The following is a 17,199-nucleotide window of genomic DNA, read 5'->3' on the forward strand; positions in this document are numbered from 1 at the left end:
CATATTGCCTTTTTCATTATGTAGATAAATCTTCCATATTTCTATTTTCATCATGAATATTGTTAGTTCATTGTTGTAAAGTGTTAGTGTGTTAAATTCAATACTATAAGTTCGACAAGCGAAAAACATTCTTCAATTAGCATAATATGCATTTTTCTCTCACCATGTATTTTTCAGGCAAAGAGCACAAGTAACATATTAACATGTATTTTCCCTTCATTATTTTCATCATAGAGCCAAGAAATCTACGCCTTATCTATAAAGTAACAAAAACATTTTGGAGTAAGTTTCATATTTCAAGCTAGTGTCTAACCTATAAAGTAACAATTTTTTTTGAAATAAATTTAATATTTTAAGCAATTGACTAACCTAATTTAATAATTGAAAAATTCTCAAAGATGAATTATACTCCATAATAAGAGAGCCAACATTGGAGCCCATACTTTCACTAAAACCAAAAGAAACACAACCACTTGTTAAGAAGAAATTCAAGTAATAATAATAAAACAAAAATAATAAACATTAAAGTATAAAATGGTATTTCTGCAGCAGTATCAGTTGATACTTCTTGTCTAACTCTTTGGCTTTGCTTTAAGTATCTTTTCCTAAGGTATAACCTTTTGATAGCATTGTTGTAACCACTTTTACTGCCTGGTCAGCAAAATGGAACAAAATAAAACAAAAATAATAAACATTAAAGTATAAAATGGTATTTCTGCAGCAGTGTCCATCACTTGATACTTCTCGTCTAACTCTTTGGCTTTGCTTTAAGTATCTTTTCCTAAGGTATAACCTTTTGATAGCATTTTTGTAACCACTTTTACTGCCTGGTCAGCAAAATGGAACAAAAAATCTTAGTTGCTTATCAAGGACTTCAAACTGTCCAATAACAACAATGTTAATATCCTCAGAATATCATAGGCTAATTGAGAAAATCATTTTTCAGTCTAAGAAGTATGACTTTCTAAATTTTGATGTAATATCTAAATTTTACTTTTCTCCATTGGTAAGGTAGGTGGCCTTTTTAAGCTACTTCTATTCTACAAAACTACAGGAATAAGTAGAATTTGAAGGGTAGGATCTTCCTTCTTTGCAAATAGTTATTTACAGATTATTTTTAAAGTAAGATTACATTTAAGACTTTTTCTTACAAAATAGTCAAAATAAATGAAAATTGTTTTTCATTATTTTCCTTTCCTTTCACAACTAAAATCTTATTCTAGGTTACTCTCAATATCCTTGACCAAAATGGCCTTTGAGGTAATCTACATGATCCAATCTTGATCTTGGAACTATACAACAGGAAAAAAGTACTGTCGTTTACCCATGAATGGTATTCATTTATCAAAGACCTCAAAACAAAATTGAAAGATCAGACATTTAAACACATATACAGAGACCATAAAATTGATTTGATATAAGAACGACTATGGCAGGGTAAGCAAGGTCTAGATCTAAGTGCAGTATTAATGCTATTTTGAGGAAACATATTTCTTCTTAAATTTATTTGAACATTGTTCCTCCACATATAAAAATAAATAAAAAATATAAAAGAGTAAAAATAAGTAAATGAAAATACTCCTAATGCGTTGCCCTCTTCATGAAATTTTATCATTTGCTTTTCCCACTGATTAACTGCCTCCTCTGATCCTCCCCATGGCACTATATACACCTCCTGATTTAGGATTGTTGCTCCCTGGTTCAAAAACGCCAAAAACATCAGAAACCTACAATTTTTTTCACTTTTTGTATTTTTACCAGAAAACCAAAACTATATTCAGAATGCCATGTCAATCTGAATGTGACTATCAGTAAAGTTACATCTTGAATTCCATCTCTTTATAGCAAATTCAAATCCCAACCCAAATCCACTTGTAACAAAATCACAACAGAGAATTTACCCTTTAAACCTTACAATTGCAGACACTGATAAACTAAGAAAATCATGCTTACACTAAGAAGGATAGCAGCGTCTAAAGCATGGGGCTCCTTGATAGTCACTAAAGCAACTTATGTCCACATGACTCGTCTTATCACCACCCAAAAAATATAATCAGGCACTGGTTTTGGCCGGTTAAGGTCTGTTGTTACACAAACCTTAAGTATGTATATCAATGCAAATCCTCTAGTGTTATCCAGTTTTATCAATAAAAATACACACCAGGGTTACTGCCTGGCTTGATATTTCCTGAGTCATTGATGTCAAGTCTTACTACATCCAACAATTTTTCCATGAATCACTTCTCTAATTTTGATAACACAAAAATAATATTGTGACTGTGCTCTATTTCTCAACAAATTCTTAATAGAACACTTCTCTGCAACTCTGATAAAACACAAGTTGACAACTATTATGCTCAATAGATATTGCAACACAAAAATAATATTGTGACTGCACTCTATTTCTCAACATATTCTTAATAGAACACTTCTCTGCAACTCTGATAATACACAAGTTGACAACTATTATGCTCAAAAGATATTACAGAAATTGGAAATCAACATTTTTACTTAAAACTCAGTCAAGAAATCCAACACCCACCTCTCTAATTTTATGTTCTTTACTATGCCACAGTATGAGAAAAACTGCTTAACATCCTTAACTGTTGCTTTGGTAGACAAATTACAGACCTGGACTGTGTAACCATCTGTAATGGCCATTGACAACACTTGGAAGTATCTGTTATGCTATGATTCACAATCTTCTTCTCAGAATTTTAAGTGAATAGAAAACACATGGATATGATATATATATTGTGACACCAAATAGTAACCAAAGGAAGATTGATTTTTTCCACTGGAAAAATCCGTAATTTTCATTAAGTGGAGAAAATTACATATTGTAGATGCAGTAGCATATGATGTACAATGTTGTCCATCAAGATCCACCACGCAGGGTGATCTGACTAGGTATATCAAAAATGCTGTTGTATAGTCTATTTAGCAGTCTAGCTAATAATCGCCTGTACATGACCATGCAGGGTCCATTATCAAAATGTCTTTATATATATATCAAAAAATTTGTCAAAAAATTTTATCAGGTTTTGAACATTTATATCATTGCTATGATCAGGGATTGTTGTCCCTCTGATATCGCTGATCTATGTATGGCCTGTGGTAATAGCTGTATTCCTCAGTTCCTCGCTGCTCCAATATTAACCATTCTCCTCTGGGAAGTAGCGCAACCTCCTTGGATAATTGATCAGCGCTGCAGTTATGTTCCCTGTATATGTGGATACAAGAGATATGGTTAAATGCTGTCTTGAAAGTTTGAGTTTCATACAATATGTTGCTGAGTGTGTGAATGTGACATATTGTAGAAAGATTGAACTAGTTTACAAAAATCTTTGAATCCCCAAATATATTCAGATTTAAGTACTGATGTCCCAGAGAGAAGTGTAATAAGTGGCGAAGGGTCATGAGTTCCGCAAAATTGTTAGAGCCCGCACCGAGCCCCAGCTTTACTTTGAATCTGTGGTGTTCATTGATATGTAGAACGAAACCACCCCCACAACCATTTTGATTCGCGGCCCCATCGAAGAAGGCCCAAGGGACAGTTTTGTCTATAATGGGGGGTGGTTGAATACGCCTCACCCTAGGGGGAGAAGGATCGGGCAGTTCAAGGTATGAGGAAATAATGTTGGCTTCCGTTCGAGGCCAACACACAGCCATGTTCTCGAAGATATATCTGTTGCGGACCTTCCATAAATGCCAGATAACCACTAAGGGGAGGTTCAGTAGTTTTGATCCCGGATGTCTGCGGTTCCAATCTTCCCATGTGCTTGTCGTGGCGGAAAAAGTCGTTTGTGCGGACACAACTGACCTCCCTAGGAGTCTAAACTCTCTAGCGACAAACAAGACAAGATGGAGTGATCTTTCTCTAAATATACCTTTTAAAACATGAAAACTACAAGTGTTTAGGCTTACCTTATTCCAAAACGCTGTTGTTGTAGTCCGTCCTTGCCGATCCGGATGAACTCCTCCTTCATGTCAATTCCTGCAACCACAAACAATCAAACAATTACCAAGCACTTGCATTTCATATAATAAAACATATATTCAACATGCAGACCAAGGAACACATGAAATAACTCATTAACAAAAGCTATTGAGAAAAATAAACCAGTTTGTATTAATAACGAAACAAAGAAACTCTTACAACCTGGCCTTGGTGTTGTGCAAGTTCCTCCCAGGGTCCATCAAGGGTTTTCCTCTACTTTGACAAAGCTCACCCACTTCCAAGTAGAATCAAGTAAAGACAATCTCTCCTCACAAGGTTCTAAATGGGAGTCCTAATTCCTGCAGCATTTACCCAAAGAAAATGTATAGCTCCAACCTCCTCTCCCTCTGGCTCAATGCCTTTATTTATAGTGTTGTAAAGAGGTTATTCAGGTCCACCATCAATGGGATAATCCCCCTCTTTGGGTGGGATAGCTCCCTTATTGATGGGATAAGTTCCTCCTTAATAGGGATACATGAACCAACTGGAGGCGCATCCATTTCATCAAACCGACCTCTAGAAAGTTCTAGAAGTAACCACAAGTAACTTTTTTAAGATGAAACTTGCGCATTTTGCCTTTTACAGAAGGACGCACCTGTCCCTTAACATACAGAGCGTCCAAGGACGCAGCTTTTGTGAACATTGTGAGCGTCCCCGCAGGTAAGGCTAGAGAGAACCTGTGACCCCAGAGATAAACACATTTTTTACAAGACTTTCTCTCTTCTTTGAGTTTGAGATGGATAGCAGAGGCATAAGACTTGCCTAAGAGGGTAGCATGACTGTTGATTTGGGCCAGAAGGAGGGGGGTTGAAAGCTATACATTTCTAAGGGTAAATGCTGCAGGAATTAGGACTCCCATTTAGAAGCTTGTGAGGAGAGATTGCCATCTTTACTTGTTCTATTTGGAAGTGGGTGTGCTTTGTCAAAGTAAAGGAGAACTCTTGAAGGACCCTGGGAAGGACTTGCACAACACCAAGGCTCAGGTTGTATTTGTTCTTTTGTTACCTATTAATGCAAATGAGTCCATTCTTCTCAATAACTTGTTGTTTATGAGTTATTTCATGTGCTCCTTGGTCTACATGTTGAATATGCTTTGTTTTATGTTATAATCAGGTGCTATTTAATTGTTTGACTGTTGGTGATTGTAGGTTTTGGAGAAAAGGAGGAACTCATCCAGATCAACAAAGCTTGGACTTCTACAACAGCATTTGGACAAAGGTAAGAACGAAACACTTGATTTCTCATATCACAATGCTTGTTTAGAGAAGGATAGTTCTAGTTTGTCTTGTTTGTCATTAGAATGTCTTAGACTTCTAGGAAGGTCGGTTGTGTCCGCACTCTTCCTAATTCCTGCAGCATTTACCCTTAGAAATGTATAGCTTTCAACCCCCTTCCTTCTGGCCCAATGCCTGTATTTATAGTGCTCAAGAGGAAGTTAATCAGGTCCACCATCAATGGGATAGTCCCCTCTTTGGATGGGATCACTCCCTTATTGATGGGATAAGTTCCTCTTTGATAGGAGTGCATGAACCATCTGGAGGCGCCCAATACACGTCGAACAACCTTCTAGAATGCTCTAGAAATGACCACAAGTAACTTTTTAAAGATGAAACTTGCGCATTCTAACTTTTACAGGGGGACGCACCTGTCCCTTTACATACAGAGCGTCCAAAGACGCAGTTTTTGTGAACATAGAGAGCGTCCCCGCAGGTAAGTTTGAGAGAACCTGCGTCCCCAGAGATAAATACATTTATACAATACTTTCTCTCTTTTTGGAGTTTGACATGGAGAGCAGAGGCATAAGACTTGCCTAAGAGGGTAGCATGACTGTTGATTTGAGCCATACTAACTGTAAGTAGTCATGGTGACATTTTTTAGTGTAACAGTGCTAAGTAAATCATCCCTGGTCCAAGACCCAGCAAATCCAATAGATGTAGAAATGTTTTGCCAAAGGGCGCGGGTTGCTGAGCAATGTAGGAAGAGGTGTTCAGATGATTCCGATGCCTCTTTGCACAGAATACACCAAGATGGCCCATATATCGCTCTATGGGTTAGATGCTCTCCCGTGGGAACAATATCTTTAAGGACACACCAGAAGAAAAGTCTGGTACGTGGAGGAGCATTGAGCTTCCAAATATCTCGCCACCAGTTCAAAGTCAACTCAGGTTTTTTATGCTGTATGAGGGAATAGTAGCCCGGCTTTGGTGAGTATATGCCATTATCTGCCATACACCAAACTAATTCGTCAGGCCCCTGTTTGATTCGGATATGCGAATCGGATAATGCTGTAGTATATTCGAACCACTCCTGATGCCATTGAGGAGGAAGATCGAGTTGTAGGGCCGACTTCCATGCCTGTGAGAAAATATCTGAGCGCTGTTGATCAGCGATGTGTGCAAATACCCTGATCCCTCGATCATGGAGGTGTCTGATGAGATCTCTACTGAGGATGTGTCTTCCCCCACTTCCTATCCACGGGTCTTGTCCAATCCTACCCAGCGATCCATCATTGATCCTCGAGACCAAATTGTCACGAATGAGGGGGAGGGAATGTATCAGAGCCTTCCATATCGAAGAGCACCCCATCGTCTGCCATGTTGGTAGTCTGATCCAATCCAATAAACTTTGAGGCCAAATGTATTTATGGTAAGATACTTGAGCCCAAAGGTTCTGACTTGTCATCAGTGACCAGCCCATCTTTGCAGAAAGTGCTCGAGCGAAAAGGGGAAGGTCCTTGAGCCCCCATCCGCCCCATTTCTTTGGTAGGGTTATCTTTTGCCAGCTTATCCAGGCGAATAATCTTTTGTCCTGATTGCCATTCCAGAGATATCGGTTACAGATTTGTTTTAAACGCCCTAGAATGTTCCGCGGGATCCATGCAAGTTCCATCCAGAAAACCTGTGTGGCCTCCAAGACAGATTTTATGAGCACCAGTCTGCCTGCCCTAGATAAATATCTGTAGCTCCAAACAGTGAGTCTTTTCTCCAACTTTGAAACTAGACAAATCCAATCAGCAATCCTTTGACAAGTAGGTTTTAGCCAGTACCCCAAATATTTGAGGCCCCTATCCAAGGGGTGTATGCTGTAGGGAAAAGCCTGCTGAGCAAAGTGTGATTCCTGAACCGATGTGCGAGTGTAAGTGATAGTAGATTTAGAATGATTAGCAAGCATACCTGTAGCAGAGGAAAAGAGAAGAAGAATCTTGGAAAAGGATCTGGAATCTCGAATGCTGCCATCCAGCAGAATGAGTACATCGTCTACAAAGAGTAGATGAGTGAGGGAGCAGACATCTGAGATCCGGAGACCACAGATATCGCCATTTCGTTTTGCAGAGGCTATGAGCCGACTAAGACCTTCCATGACAATCAGAAAGAGCAGGGGAGACAATGGACAGCCTTGCCTCAGTCCCCTTTCAGAGTGAAAAAAGGGTGAGGCCGAGCCATTAATGAGAATGCTGAAGGAAGGGGAAGTAATACAGGACATTATCCAAGTGATGTAAGAGTGGGGGAATCCCAGATGAATAAGAAGCATTTTTATATAGAGCCAGCTGACACGATCAAATGCTTTGGAAAGGTCAATCTTGAGAATGATGCTCTTAAGATGCTTGGACCAGATAGAATGGATGGCTTCTTGAGCCGAACCAATGGCTTCATGGATCTGTCTGGATTCGAGGAAGGCAAATTGTTGAGGGGCGATGTGTCTGGAAAGAATCGGTCTGAGACGGTTTGCAATGGTCTTGGAAATGATCTTGTATAGGCAGTTGCATAAAGAGATAGGCCTGTAATCGTAAAATGAAGAAGGGGAGTCAGATTTTGGTATGAGAGCAATGGAAGTCGAATTGATGGCGTGGTAGATGGATCCCGATGATCTGCTCTCCTCCACAACATTAAGTAGATCCTGCCCCAGGATTTCATAAAAAGCCATATAGAATTCAATGGTCCATCCATCCGGGCCTGGACTCTTATCTTTTTTGAACCATTTTAATATACCTTCTAACTCCCCAGAAGTAACCGGAGCATTAAGCTCTTCCACATCATCCTCATCAAAAAATTTCGGAAAATGACTCGCAACATTGATAATATCAGGGAGATTTGCTTCACGGGGGCATTTGTAGAGATCTCTGAAGTGAGTGATGCCAAGGTGAGCAAGCTTATTGAAGGAGTCAGCCATGTCTCCCTCAGGAGTTGGGAGTTTCCAAATGGTGTTGGACACCTTTCGACCCTTGGCATAGCTATGAAAAAATTTTGAATTATCATCCCCTGCTTGTAACCAAATAGCTCTACTCCTCAATCGCTGGGATTCTTCGCGCTCCTTTAGAATGATAGCCCTCTGGTTTTCCAATTCTATCAGTCAACCCTTGTCCTCTGCTGTGATAAATCCCAATCCCCGATCATCTAGTAGTGTGCTCAGCTCTGATTCAATATGGGTGAGTTGAGAGGTTTCCCGAGCATGCTTATCCTTTGCCCAATTAATGGAGAGGTGCTTGATCTCAGAGAGATTTCTGCAGAATCCTTTTGCAAGTGATTTTGCTCCATTAATGGGATGAGTTTTCCAATATTCAGAGATCATCTTAATATATGCCGGGTCCTTCAGCCAGGTGTGATTGAATTTAAAAGGGGCTTTTGGCTTCTTAAAAGGCCCCTGAATTTCCAGATATATAGGCGCGTGATCCGAAATGCCTCCCGTGCCCACCCATTGCTTGTAATGATGCAACCGATGAAGGAGCGCATCCTTCATGATGAATCTGTCAAGTCTGCGAGCCAAAGCTGCATCGCCCACCCTCCTGTTCCTCTAGGTAGGAAGAAGTTTATGCATGGGGATATCCACAAAGTTTGTCTGCTCTAACAGATTAGTCATGTAATCTTTGATAGAGTCAATTTGTGCCGTCGATCCCCATGACTCCCTGAAACCTAATGAAAAATTGAGATCACCGCCGATTATAGTCTGCTCCTCATCCATGAGGGAGAGATGTAGGAGTCGCTGCCAAAATTGTTCTCTTTGGTTGCAAGGGGCGTATACATTCACAATCCGGAGATTCATGCCCAGATCAGTAGTGAATATATCCAGACCCAGATAACCGGGCCCCCCCCAGGTTGCATCAACCTTAATGGTACGAGGGTTAACTCCAATGGCCAGACCACCGGATCGACCAGCAGCATCGAGGGCAACATAGGACCATCCCGGGATCAATGATTGCAGGGTATGGGAGATTTGATCGGCCGAGCAAAGAGTCTCTTGTAGCATAATGATATCGATAGGTTCAATCTCAATGAGACGCTTCATGGCTAGTTTCTTGGAGGAACTAGCCAACCCTCTGCAATTATAAGATAAACACTTCATGGGGGAACACTACGCGGGGTATATCCTGCTCTAAGGACCCCATCAATGGTGGATTGACGACCAGAGACTACCTCCACCCCTGCTTTCTTAATAGCCTTAGAAAGATCAGATTTTCTGCCTCTGGTAGGCAGGGGGCCGGCACCCGGCTCAATGATACCAAGACCAGACTGGTGGGCTGATAAAACTTTGGAATGAGATCTGGATCGAAGGAAGTAAGGATGAGGAGGGGAGGCCTCGGAGGATGGCCGGGGAGACGATGAAGAGGAGGGAGAGAGCAGAGAGGGACCAGTGGTGGCAATGAGGGGAGGGGATGACATAGAACAATGAGCCATAGATGTCTGTAATGATGCACCTGAATCATTTATAATATGATCAATAATAGAGAGAGGAGGGTGTAGGGGAGTACCCGAGGTTGTACCAGCTTCAGCTGCTGAGCGAGCCCTGGTCATCGGCGGCGAGGAGTGCCTGAGTCCAGGGTCGACCACTGGAGAGGATGCCACCGGAGACTGGCCAGTAGTATTGGGGCGCGAGGAAATCGGTGAAGCAGCCCTGGAAGGTGCAGGAGTGATCTTCGGGGAGTCCTCAGCTTTTCGGTTGAGTGGACAGTCTTTGAAGAGATGCCCGACCTTATGGCATCGCCTGCAACGGAACGGTACCCCCTCGTAGTCTAGTATCTGGACTCTGATGTATCTTCCCCACTGAAGAGTGATCTTTTCCTCCAGCCCTTCATGAGTATCCAAGTGAACCAATATACGCGCGAGGGTCCTGCTTCTTGATTCCACAAATGTGCGGTCATGATCAAGATATGTGCCCAGTGCATTGCCAATCTTGATGAAAACTTCTTCACCCCAGAACTGCAGTGGAAGTCCCGGCAAGCGCACCCAAATCAGTCCAGCTCCAATTTGTTCATGTTCGGGGTCGAACAGGGGGATCCACCTTTTGAGGAGAACCGGGGCCATCTCAATGTGCTAGTACCTGGCCAGTACCAGGTTCGTGTAACTTTCCTTTGAGAAATGTAAAGAGAACCAACCTTTAGGCAAGACATGTACTTCAGGTAAGTCAATGAGCAAACCCCCCCAGATCTCCTTCACCCATTGAGTCAGCCTTTTTGCCGAATATGCCCTACCCCGAACATGCCCTACCAGCACAGTGTTTGCCATGATTGCAAACTCTCCTATTGCCGAAGTCTCTCCAAACCTGATGGTGATATCCTTTGAGGTAGCCTTGATGCACTTCGACTTCCTTTTGCTGGTACGGGGTGCAGATGGGTGGTCCACCAGGGGATTAGGTACGCCTTCCTGAGGGTAGGGTTTAGCAGGTTTAACCTTGACAGCAGGTGTCTCGAAACACCCAGATGGACGGGTTCCAACAGAAGAGGTATGCACCGCAGCGGAGGCCGGAGGGTTGACAGTAGGAGCAGCAAAAAAGGCAGATGAAAGTGGATCAAAGGAGGGCGAGGGGGGGGTGTGGGTAGATAGGATATGGAGAGTGCCCGGGGAGAGTGGAGGGACATCAAAATTTGGGGATTCGATAGGGGGCGACCCGAAGAGGGGAGGGGCAGAGCTATGCCGCGGAAGGGGAACAACGGGAGGTCGATGAGACGATTCCGGGCCAGCAAACGGCGAAGACGAAACAATCGGAGGGGCTGAAGAGAAACTAGGGTTATCAAAGATGACTCTGTCCGGGAAAGGCTCCTCCGAATAATCAACTACCTCCAACTCCATGTTGTCGTCCATCCTGACCACAGGTCGAAATCCGAAAGCGACGGGTGTAGACTGCTACGGTGTAGGGTGTACAATGCGCCTAGCAGAGACCGTGACGGTATTCTGCAGAGATTGGCAGAAACCCTAGGTTAACCTAGGCCTTCACGAGCGCGCACCATCGATCCCCTCCTCCGAACGAGTGCTACTACTCCTCCAAAGGAAGATTGATTAAATTAACATTAGTTGTTTTATTTGTTATCAAAAGTTTTAATTCAATGCAGTCTTGGGCCTCCAAATATTTTTTTTCCTCAGTATGAAGTGTATCCATCGATCACTGTGCAATCTTTGCAGATGCGTTGTTGAATGTCATCGTTCAAAATGAAAAGTGCAAAGCATCACAACATCACAGTGAGCTGCTTTTTTTGCAGCGTCTGATAGGGAAATGGATAAATATTATTTATATTGGTTGGCAGTAAGAGGGAAATTATGAAATTGTGTGTTTAGAATACAGTTGTGTTTTGATAGATGAATCCATAGAGGCGATATTTGCACCGTAACGATGTTTTATTTTCCCTGTTTCTTAAATTTCATTTCCATAACATATATTTGAAACCAATTTATCTAATAAATTTCATTTACACTACCTAAATAATTTAAAGAGAATCCTTAATCTATGTGATCTTTCCATTTGAACCATCCTTATTTATGTAATTTGAAAATCATTTTACGGGGAATGAGGTTGAATTAGCATGTTTGGTTAATCGAGATGATGAGGTTGAAGCGGATTTTGTGAGGGAATAACATGAATTAACCTGTTTGGTTAATGGGGAAGAAAGGATTGAAAGAGATCTTGTTGGGGATGAGCTTGAATCACCCTGTTTGGTTAATGGGGAAGAAAGTATTGAAAGAGATCTTGTGGAGGACAAGCTTGAATCCCCCAGTTTGGTTAACGGGAAAGAAAGTATTGAAAGGGATCTTGTGGGGGACAATCTTGAATCACCCTGTTCCATTAATAAAGATGGAGCTGAAAGGAATTTTGTGGGAAGCAATGAATTGGAGCAGAGATCACCTCTGGTTGCGGAGGTTCAGGAGATCAATTCACCAGAGGTAATGATAGGGAATGATGAGAAGTATGTGCAGTGTTCGTCAAGTGGAGATTTTGTGGAGAACAACAAATTGGAGCAGGGATCACAACCGGTTGCTGAGCCCCGAGAGATCAATTCAAATGGACAGAATCTAGCCTGTGATTCTGAGTTCCAGTGTTTAATTGATAAAAACCGTGAGTTTGAATATGAGAGAATTTTAGTGGAGCAACAAAAGCTGGAATTTCCAGCGTTAGATGGTAAACTTGAAGAAATAGAGTCTGTGGTGAGTGAGGACAACAAGCCAGAGCAGAATAGTGAATCTAGATGCCAGAACTTGGAAAATGAGGATGATGCATGTGGCCATATAATAGATGAGGAGAAGCAATCTGAACCTACAAACAAGGGGTAGAATGATGAGATTGAAATGGACTGTTTGCCAAATGGGGACAGTGAGCTGGAACCTCGTTTTCATTTAAATGATGACAATGAGCTTGAATCAGGGTGTTTTGATAATGAGGATAATGGTATTCTCACTGAAGACACGGATGGACAACAGGTTGACGAGGTGCATCATGGGAAAGATGAAATATATGATCCAAAGTCAAGTGACTACAATGTGTCTAACAGTGGTGGGTCTTCTGACGTGGTAGATAAAAATTCTGGAGGCTACAATCACACAGTGCAACCAGACATGCAAGAGGGTGTTGCTGTTAGTGCCTCTAATTTGGTATCTACAGGTGTTCTTGCTGGTTCAAATGGTCTGTTTACTCCTGTTTCAGAGAATGAGCAAAAGCCTGAAGCAGAGGTCACTAAGAAGAAGCTCCCGTGCTTAGTGAAAATACCAAGGCACTTGGACAACAAAATTAGAACTCAAATTCGACTTGCGCAGCTACATTTGGATGAGAAAACCCAAATCAGGGACTTCATCAAAGCAACCATATAGATGAAGCGGGTAACATGCTTATATATCTTCACAAGTCTTTTAATTGAATATTCTTTGTTGTTTTGAGCATCTAGTACATCTGCTTTAGTCTTTTGAAAATTGTTTCTTCTTCTTACTCTGCTATATTTCATATGGGCTTTTGTGTAGTCCAACAAAGAACAAATGATAGAGAGGTTGAGAGCTGCAAGGCAGGAAGAGAGGGCATTTCGTGAGGCAATCAAGTCCATTGAGAAAAAATTTGGTGCCTTGAACTCTGATTTGAGGAAATTGCAAGATGAATGGAATGATGCAGATAATGTTTGGCAAGAAGCCTATGAAGCATTGAAGGCTATAAAAAGATAGGAGTATGAGCGGGTAAGAAAATCACACTCTTTTACATTAGCTGACTAAACTTTGTAAGATAGTGTTAACTACTGCCAAACTTTTTTTTTCTACTCATTTTTATTGTTGTGCAAAGAAAAATTAGATCAGAACAAAATTGCTCATTTGTATATTCTTTCTTTTGGTTATAATGGAAAATTATGTCCACGCTATATCGAAATGTATGAATTTTGAAAGTCCTGTTGTGGTGTTCTTTTACCTATTGAAATCAGGTTATATATTCAATGTATTTCTGCCAGTTCTGACCAATGGATATCAAGATTTGAAACTGCTAGGAATCTTGATGACAGGTGTAGGCTTTAGAAGAATTAATGGTGACGACTGTTCTAATGGTCTCCATAAATCTTTGAACAATTGACATAGTTTTGGCTATTCTTGAAGCAGTTAACAAATATCTCCATGTTTAGAGGTTTTTAGGTTTGGTTGGGCGGCCATTTATATAGGGAAATGGCTCAAGCTACCTGTCATGAGCATGGCATCTGTAGCAAAGGGCATTGCAACAATTTTATTTTCATTCAAATTGTCTTTTATGATAGGCTCCATCATTTATCATATAATACACTGTGCACATTTATCATATAATACACTGATTTATGTGCAAAATAAGAGTTGGAGAGTTTCTAGTCCTGAACATTGAAAACATGGTAGCCACTTATATCAAGGTCATTGGTAATATCTTCAGGTGCCAAATTTACTGTAAGGTTAATAGGTAGCTTGGTCATCTAGTACTGGCATCCTCATTTATTTCTTTTTGGCAGTTAATAATTTAATGGCCTTTCAGTTTATGGTCATCCCCAAAACCACTAGATTTAAAGAGCAGATTGTGCCATCGGAAGTTGTACTTCATCTCTCTGCATAATCTTTACGAACACCCCTTCCGATTAAAGGGGGGGTTGATAGACACCTAATCCTTAAGAATTTGGTAATTTGTAAATATTTAAAATAGGGGAAATCTAAACAGTTAGAATAGGAAGACACATAGCACCTTGGAAGACAAAACCAAAGGTCATGAAATCTTGTATATATGAATGTTTGAGTAATGGAAAATCAATGTAACTTGGGGTTAATTTCTCTATCCAATAGTTACAATAGAATTCTAACACTAACATGTGATTTCTAATTAAATAAATGTATATATGATTGGGGAAACTAAGAAATTCAAATAGTTCCTATATGAAATAGGAAATTCACATTCCATTATAATCTAGCAAGCAAAAGAAAAGGCTATACAATTTCAGGTAAGTGACACGAGTGGGTGACACAACTATAGTATGTAAGGCTTAAGCAGATCTACCATTTCCAATTTCCACTCTTTGAGGAAGTTGCTTCTTCTTCTTCTTTCTTCACTGATTCTTCTTTTTGGCGTGACCTTTGCATAAACTGTTTCACCAAAACATTACAAATAGGAAAGGCATGAGATTGCAGTCAAACTTTCTCAAACAGTAAAATTCCAACATAGTACAGTAACACCTCCTTCACAAGCAACACCGTAAGGTGGAAGAAAAAAATATCTCATAATGGGAAAAACACTTCCACACTTTAGGATCCTTCCCGGTTAGTCTTTGAAAGTGGGAAAAAGACATCCACACTTTAGGATCCTTCCCAATTCTCTGAAAGTGGTCCCCAGATGTATGGACAATGTGCAAACATAGCATGATTCAAAAACATTGAAAATATGTCAAATGGTCCATATTTACCTGTCTCATGGTCTATACATACTAAAAAAGTCAAAGAAATTAAAAGTTCAAGAAACAATGTGCCTCCATTAGAAAAAACAGCTAGAAGGAAAAAAAAAAAAAAACCCTGTGATGCTGCATTGTTACACTTTCACGAAGTCAAAGCAATTAAAAGTTCAAGAAAAACCCTTTGTGTTCCTGCATTGCTACACCTTCATATACAGGAAAAAAGAAATAATTTTCCAATGACATGGGTTACTTGTCAAACACCTCCTTGGTTTGGTGTTTTGGTTAAGGATCCGTATCCATGGGTAAAAAGTTCTGAGTTCCAATCCACTCGGTGGTGCTGCATCATTACATATACATGTACAGGAAAAAAGAAAATGGGGTTCTAGTGATGTCAAACACCTTAGTTTGATGTTATGGCTCCATATCCACAGGTAAAAGGTTCTGAATTCAGGAGATATAAGCCAATCCAATCAGTAGAAAGAGGATTGAAAAAGAAGGTATATCCAAAGGTAAAAGGTTCTGAATTCAGAAGTAATATAAGCCAATCCAAACAATAGAAAAAGGATTGAAAAAGAAGGGATTGATCTAGAAGCTTGAAAAGGCTTCACATAATGGTTGTTATTTGACACAATCTCAGCCCTCTCCTTAAACAACCCCCACATCTGAATAGAGGATTACAACCACAGTGCAATTCCTTAACACCTGGACATCAATGTGTCAACTACAAAAGGAATGTTTCTGAGTGAGTGATCAAGAGGTAAAGGAAATAGCCTTTGGCTGGTTTGCTCAGTGTCCAAGTCAGCACAACAAAGAAAGAATCATATTAATCTCCACTGTTGAATAATGTCTCAAAGGAATTTCTAAGAATTCTCCAATCTAAAAACAAATAAGTGTGAGAAAAGCTAACAGTGTTATAGAACAAACATATATGAGATTCCCTTTTAACTGTGAGTAAAACTATTGCAAGACGCAAATATAAACCTTACTCATCAATCACATAGGACATTCTCAATGCTGCAACCTAGCAAAATTGCAAACAAGTTGAACGTCAGAATGTGGTGTAGCAGCAAGTTTAAGCGGTAGCAAAATTGCAAACAAGTTGAACGTCAGAATGTGGTCTAGCAGCAAGTTTAAGCGGTTGGAGAAGTGATGACCCAAATTTAAATCTGGGCAGCACATTCTCCATGTTGGCACTATTGTTTACGCATATAAGAATCTAGATGCAAGTCCTCGAGGAATTTGATAGAACAAACAATTCTCAGTTGCAACTCCTAGACAAAGGTAGCCCTGATTGTAAAGTAGATGTTGCATGGAGATTCATACTCTCTTCCGTCCAAAAATCGGGACATTTGATGTTAAATGCCCAGAAAATATTTGCAAACAATTTTTCAAACACTGTAGGCACACAGTGTGAGAAATTTTCCCTTGTTCCTATAGTTTGATTCTTCTAAGTTTTGGTCAATTTTGCTCCAAATTCGGTAGATACTTGTTACAATTACATATTTGAGTTGTGTAACCTGCATAATGCAGGTGTTCCAAGATTGCCTCAAGTGTTCAATCCATTTATGGAATCAATAATATATTTCAAACAACCGAAGATGGCAATCTCACTCACAATTGTATCGCTAGAGTCCGACCATAAAAGATAAAATATTTGATTCTTTCATTGGGAGTTGATTACATCATTTAGATTTATTATGACCAGAATCTAATGTGAGTGTCAAATGTGTAGGATGGAGAAAGTAGACGGTATGTGTATTCACAGCATAGCCAAAATTCTGGGAACTGTAATTTGTGTGGGTGGAGCAATAGCTATGAGTTTCCTTCAAGGTCCTACTTTAGCCCAACTCTGGCCTCTGTGGGGACAATCAACATCAGTTTCCAACACTAATACAATACACCTAGTGGAAACCATTCTACACGAGGGAGATTCATGCAACCAGATTAGAGGGTGTATTTACCTTATCTCAGCAGTGATAATGTTATCCACTACCATGATATTGCAGGTCTCCCTACCACCTTGCATATTAAATTGATACCTAATTATAACCCTTTTCTGTAT

General features: G+C 40.3%; 1 long non-coding RNA gene across 1 annotated transcript; it reads right to left on the minus strand.

Annotated features, from left to right (window-relative positions):
• Positions 1-678: 678 nt before the first annotated feature.
• On the minus strand, positions 679-14,827 carry LOC149250627 (uncharacterized). The gene is made up of 3 exons (XR_016265955.1): positions 14,747-14,827; positions 1,580-1,696; positions 679-827 (listed from the first exon to the last, which is right to left on the minus strand). It is a non-coding gene; the product is annotated as an uncharacterized LOC149250627 (long non-coding RNA).
• Positions 14,828-17,199: the final 2,372 nt, after the last annotated feature.

Source organism: Pinus tabuliformis, chromosome 7 (genome assembly GCF_031772625.1).
Source record: "Pinus tabuliformis cultivar Carrire ecotype Pingquan chromosome 7, CPIR1, whole genome shotgun sequence".
Lineage (NCBI taxonomy): Eukaryota > Viridiplantae > Streptophyta > Pinopsida > Pinales > Pinaceae > Pinus > Pinus tabuliformis.